The sequence below is a fragment of the Sorghum bicolor genome, chromosome 7 (assembly GCF_000003195.3).
Source record: "Sorghum bicolor cultivar BTx623 chromosome 7, Sorghum_bicolor_NCBIv3, whole genome shotgun sequence".
Taxonomy (NCBI): Eukaryota; Viridiplantae; Streptophyta; class Magnoliopsida; order Poales; family Poaceae; genus Sorghum; species Sorghum bicolor.
In genome coordinates this window covers 13,682,747-13,689,455 of record NC_012876.2, presented here as the reverse complement: position 1 = coordinate 13,689,455, position 6,709 = coordinate 13,682,747, and positions in this window count along the sequence as shown.

Sequence of the window (6,709 nt, the reverse complement as noted above, 5' to 3'; positions counted from 1 at the left end):
GAATTAAATAACAATTTAACATGGAGTTCCACTTGTAGAATAAACTAGATATAATATCAACATAAATAATTGACTTCCATTTGTGAACATAGCTAGATGATAGATTAATCCAAAGTTTCGGATGATCTCCTTCAAACTGAGGGAAATCGAATTTGGGAATCTTGCCAGGGTGGCTGCCCCCATATCCCTCTTGCTGATCCCACTCAAAATGACCCCTAGGTGAGGTGGTGGACGATATGGATTTGATGGACGTGGTAAAGGAAGGGGAGATAAAGGACGACAAGAGAACGCACCCTTGTCGGGAGGTGGAATCAGAGTGGTGACCACTCCAAATGCGCCTTCCCGGTTCCCAAATTCGACGTGGTGCCCATTGGGATGATTGGCTGCGGTTCCCACAGGTGAGCGCAGGGTAGCCTGAAGTCGCTGGGTAGACTTGCAGGGTGGAGTGAAGGCCGGCTTGGTGGCGAGCAGCGATGGAGTCAGGGAAGCGGAGCCGATGCTGATTTGGTGATCTTGTTGACCTCGAGCACGGGCCTAGGCGCAAACAGCCCAGGCTCGATAGAAGGGCCGTCCACCAAAGTGCTCTCCCAATACTTGGAGATCCTCATGACTTCGAGCTTCAGGTTTGACAACTTGTTCACCTCGATGCAGAGTCGTCGATGACATCGACAACATCGAACCACTATTCATCGAACACCTTGGCCACAAACTCTAGGGCCTCGAGTCAGGTGGCTGAAGACGCCGCATTGGAGTTGAGGGAGGCTTGGTGTCAAGCTTGGCTGTAGTGGAGTCGAGTTTGAGTTCGAACCTATCAAAACGCTTCTCCTAGGCGGTGAAGTGCTTGTCGAGCTCGGACAACAATGCCTTGTGATCGGGATCCATGACACCACAGCTGCGTTGAAGGCAGGTGAAGTGTTCATGGGAGGCAGGATCCAGATTGGGCGTGCACACCACAAATCACCTAGAATAGAATTACGGAATCCCAATCTCGATCTGCATCTCACAGATCAAAATTGGGTGAGACCTACCAATTCCAGTGGGATGCAAGTGACCAATGGGGGACAGTGCGGCAGCGATCGATCGATGCCGAGAATCGGTGTCTCTAATACCACTTGTGAGAGATAGCAGTGGGGAGGGGATTGGAAGAGTGGAGGAGAAGGAAGGGAGACGACAGGGAAGAAGAACAGTAGTCAGAAGAATGAGTTCTTAGGTTTTAGAATAGTTTCCTGCTACAAAACATGTCTCATCTGTCCTTCTCTCCTAAATATTATACTCATTAGCCATTGTAGAGGCACTGCCTCTTTACCCATGCAAGTGATATATTTAGGCCACTGCTCGCCAAAGACCTTTGGGTTTGGCTTCTTGGACCCCTGCTCCCTGGGCTAGGCCTTGGGTGTGACTTCTTCCACTTGGACTTGGTCATGATGACAGCTGACAGTCATGCGGGTAAGCTCGGAACAAGGCTGAGGCGTGTAGTCAGTCGGAGCTCGACGACCACCTGTAGCGAGTGTGGGGGCGAGGCTCGGGTGCACGGCCACAGCGTTGGGAGCGCAGGGCCGTGAGTGATGGAGATGCAGCTCCGCGACCGAACAAGAAAAAAGAAGAATTACCCCAAAACGAGAACAAAGAAGAAAAGACAAGGGAGAGGGGGAAAAGAAAAGGGAAAAGAAAAAAAAAAGAAAAAAACTGATAAATGGTGTCCCCTACATGTCAATGACTCATCTCAATTTTAATGTCCCAAAACCAAATAGAGTCATTCCGTGCCTAGACCAAATAGCAAATGGAATCATTTTGCCTTTGAAAACTAAGACGAAATCAACCCGTCCTACGAATACTTTCAACTCTCTAGACTCTGTCTAGAAAGATAGTAGAGCTGGAGCTCAAGTCAAACGGGTTTTTACACATTAAGGTCTCGTTTGGATATTATAGTATTCGCATTAATCCACCTTGTGTTGGAGTGGATTGAGTATGTTAGCATAAAAATATGATCTTTGTGTAACACACTCGAAGGCTCTCAGAGAACGTTTAGAAGCTAGAGTTTCTGATACCCTGAGCCTCGACACGCGAACCGAGTTTGGTGATCTAGATCTGCAGCGTGCCCGTTAATTTAACTTGTAATTGATAAGAAGAAAAACAAATGTCAAATTATAGAACCTACCAGTTGCTGTCAGATAGTTCCAAAATATATGGCTCAAAATAGCCATTGATCAAAAGAAATTGACTAAAAAGTCAACTCCTAATAGTACTTCAATAATGATAGAATGATTATAATATTCATTATTCATTGATTCATTCATTCAGATTGCTTTTTAAAGTAAATTATATGATTGTATTATGAGCAAAGATAACTGGATCTACTAATTAGTCGAGACGATGTTTATGTGAGGCACATAGTTTATTTAATGTCTTAAGTGAATCCACATGTACGCACTATTCTTTGAAGCATAACTCGATCCGCTATTTAGCCGATATAGGGTCCATGAAGTACGAACAAGACCTATTTACTTTATCAAAACCAAGTTTGGATCTATTTAAACTTAACTTAATGTACTTGACAGTGGGGTTCAAAAATACAGCCGATGACAAGTGATATTAAGCTAAGTATTACTCTACTTCCAGATTAATTATGATCAAATAAATATCTCAAACGCACAACATATAACAATCAAGATCGACAGGCTAGTTAGTGCTGGATTGATTGACTATTTTGATCTTCAATGTTTATTAGAATCTATCATGATCGAGCCGAAGCTTAATCTAATATGTCAGATCTCGATTGGATAGAATATTATTGTAATAAATGAATTGTTAAATGAAAACAATATCGATAACTTAATGAATCTACCAAGTTGCTGGTCTGGTAGAGCTGATAAATAGCTTAGATTAATTACTTGTAAGAGATTAAAGCAATGCAGCCTTACAAATAATATCTAAACCGATAACTAGCACGAATCAAGCTTAACGCGAGATCATATGATGCAGCCGTGATAACTAGATATTGTTGATGCAAAACTGATCTGCCAACACAAAGGGCTAATACCCGATTCAAACGTTAAGGCGTGTCAGCCGATTTGACCTTACAATCGACAAAAGTGGTAACTCGACCACTTTGGTCCCGACAACAGCAATGCGCCCGGATGTCACGGCCAAGAGGTGATCACGCGGAACTTGAGAACGCGCCGAGTTTGACTCGACGAATTCCTAAGAACTCGTAATAAAAGGAAAATATGACGAAGTCGTCGAAAAAGTAGATGCTGGGATATGAGTAAAAACTTGTGTTTGATTGATTGATTGATTGATTTCTCGATTACAAGGCCCTAGGGTCAACATTTATACCCTGCTCAAAGAGCTACAATCAGACACGACTAGGACTCAAATTCCAAATTAAACGGAACTCGTATACAAATCGAATTCTAATGACTAAGGAAAACATTAAACTACCCCCTCGTAACCGATCGGGACACTGCCATGGATCAATCGGCAACTTCCACGCTTTCCTTCAGAATCATCGGCAGACCACCTGTTACAGCCATCAGCAAGCATCGGCACTGGTCATCGGTATGAACACATCATCATCCTTGGACTTAGTCATATTCAATTATTCTCCCTATCGGCACCATTCCTCCATCGGCAACTCCCCTGTAGACTAGCCACCATCACCCAATCTGCCGATCTATGCTTTATTAACTCCAGGTGCGTATCCAAAGATATGTGTCCAAAAACGGTGTCAACACATGCCCCCCAATTTCAGAGTATAAAATCATTAATGCTCCGAAATTCTCCACAGTAATGATATCTTTCCACAATTAATTCTCCCAACGGCTGTTAAATCCGAACAACCTTGGCCCGATTCTCCTGCAGATTCCTCGAATTCGTCAACCTCCCGAACCGAATCTCTCCACTTTATGCGCTCATCGGCAATATTACCGTTAGAGGGAACTGCCGATGGACCGACCAGGAGATCTCGTATAGTGGAATAGCTTCAAAATCATGACCGCTCGCTGTCAAATCACCTGCACAATCCCTTGATTATCGTGCGAATAGTTACCATATCCACCTGAACACCCTCGGATTTCACAGATGCGGCAAAGAGATAAGTCAGATTTGCCCCTGCCTGATTTGTCCTATAAATACTTCCTTCTCCGGTACTCCTCCATCTTATCATTCTATAGCCCACAATCCACTTTCCTGGCGGCGGCACCACCCGAGGATTCCAAGAACTTCAACAAAGGTCTTCTCCACCAATCCCCCAAGTCTTCGACCTTCTTCCTTGCGAGAAAATGGCCATCAACTTCGTCGTTCCTGAGGTCAGTTTACCACCCCTTTTTCTTTTCGCACTCTTGCTGTATTCCTGTTCATCCGCAATTCCTTTTACTGAATACTCATTTTCTTTTTGTCCTTTCTTTTATCCTCAAAAACTTTTAGGATTTGGCCGATAAGATCGTAATTCCTACCGATCAACCTCACCTCCAATGTCTTGGCCCGCTAAGAAATCCAGATCCCACCGATCTAATAAACGCAGAGACAAACAGAATCCCCTTTAGAGCCGAAAACTTCTCCCTAGATCTACGAAAAGATGCCTTCCGTTCCTGACCTAGTCCTACCAAGGGATGGAAAGACTGGTTCCTAAGAGTTAGCCATTCAAATGAAGTTCAATGGGGTGAACAGAAATTAGACCACTGCATCCGATTATCTATTGCCGATATGGAAAGGAACGAGTCACTGCTAATAGCTGCCTCGTATTTTTGGTCAGACATGCTCAATGCTTTTGTATTTGGCCATGGGCCTGCTTCACCAACTCTTGCCGATGTACTCATGCTCACCGGCTTAGATATATCCACTGCCGATAACAGTCATTTATTTGACACCAAGCCCAGCTCTAAAGTAGAGACTCGCGCTATCGGTGGTTGGTCTGGATATATTCAGAAATATCGCAAGACAGGATCCGTCGAGGAAAGAGAGCAGGACATATTTTTGAATATGTGTCTGGATAAGTTTGTATTCTGTGGCCGATCGGCAGGACCAACTTCTGTTTATCTATCGGCAGCAGAATGATTGGCTAATGGCGGCCGATTCCCCCTTGGCCGATATCTGCTCGGTTCTGTCTATCATATCCTTCATCAGGTGGCTAGGAAACTTCTGCTAGGCCAACCCATCGGCAATTTGGGGGGACCCTGGTGGTTCATCAACATGTGGCTCAGTGTCCATAAGCACAAGCGCCTTGAGTTCGACCTCTTTGCGCAGCGCTTCCCTAGGGACATAGCCGAGGATTATGAATTGGACGAAGAAGAATCGGCAACTCGTTCCCCCTTGAACTTTGGTGAAGCTGCCATAGTTTTACCTGGCACTGGTGGTAACGAAGACCAGGTCAGCCGATTCTTTCAGGCTCTTTATGAAGGTCTAACCAGAGAACAGTGGGCATGGATGCCTTATGAAGATCCAGACACCAGATGTCCTCTGACTTTCCACCCCTTCAATGATACTCTCAACAAGGACCGTGATGTGATGGTGGCAATTATCACCCCGAGGGCCATACCAGTGAACTTCTTTGGCAGTGGGAAAGCTTCCAATCTGACCTATGAGTTTTACAACCCATCGGCACTAGCTCGTCAACTGGCTTTTGGTCAACTGCCGATTGCACTTTGCTACACCGATGTGGTAAAGCTGAGGGAAACCATCACCAATAACCTTGAGTGGATCAGAATAGCTCAACTTCCACCAAACGCTGATACAGATGTCGATCTATCGGCTTGGATTCCGGCTCTCTTCATTACCTAGGCATACAAGCAGTGGTGGGAGGAGTGGAAAGAGCATCTGTTCTGCAAATCGGCCCTCATATACTGTGGTGTTGACACCGTTTTTGGGCACGTGTCCATGATCGGTAGAATGTAGGTCGGCAAGACAAGGTGGCAGTGCTTGGTCTACAGGATGAGTTGCCGATGAGGATGGTTGCCGATGGTGGGACGGTTGGATATGACTAAGTTCGTAGGTGATGATTTGTTTGTGCTGATGGCTACAACAGGGGAGTCTGCCGATGATTTGGAGGAAGGACCTAAAGGTTGCCGATCGGCTTGTGGAGGTGTTCTAGTTTGTCATGGGAGAATAGTTTTATGTTTTCCTTAGTTATTTAGATCGTTTTGTATACGGATTCTGTTTAATTTGGAATTCGAATTCTAGTCATGTCTGGTTGTAGCTCTACGAGCAGGGTATAAATGTAGACCCTGAGGCTTTGTAAACATCATCTATCAATCAATCAAACACAAGTTTTTCCCATATTCCAGCATCTACTTTTTCGACGACTTCGTCATATTTTCCTTTTCATTACGAGTTCTTAGGAGTTCGTCGACTTAGGCTCGGCATATTCTCAAGTTCCGCGTGAATACCTCTTGGCCGTGGCATCCGGGCGCATCGCTGTTGTCGGGACCAAAGTATTCGAGTTATCACCTTTGCCGATAGTAAGGTCAAATCGGCTGGCACGCCTTAACGTTTAAATCGGGTATTAGCCCTTTGTGTTTGCAGATCAGCTTTTGCATCAACGCATCTTTTGGCACGCTCGGTGGGACCAGATTCAAGATCAAGATCAACATGTCGACTTCTGAGTTTGATCAGGAGAACGTCATCCCCGTGATGGAAGCCAATCTCAAGGATGAGCAGAAGCAAGCTATTGCTAAAGCCATGGAGGATTACAAGCAGCAATGCCTGAGGTCCT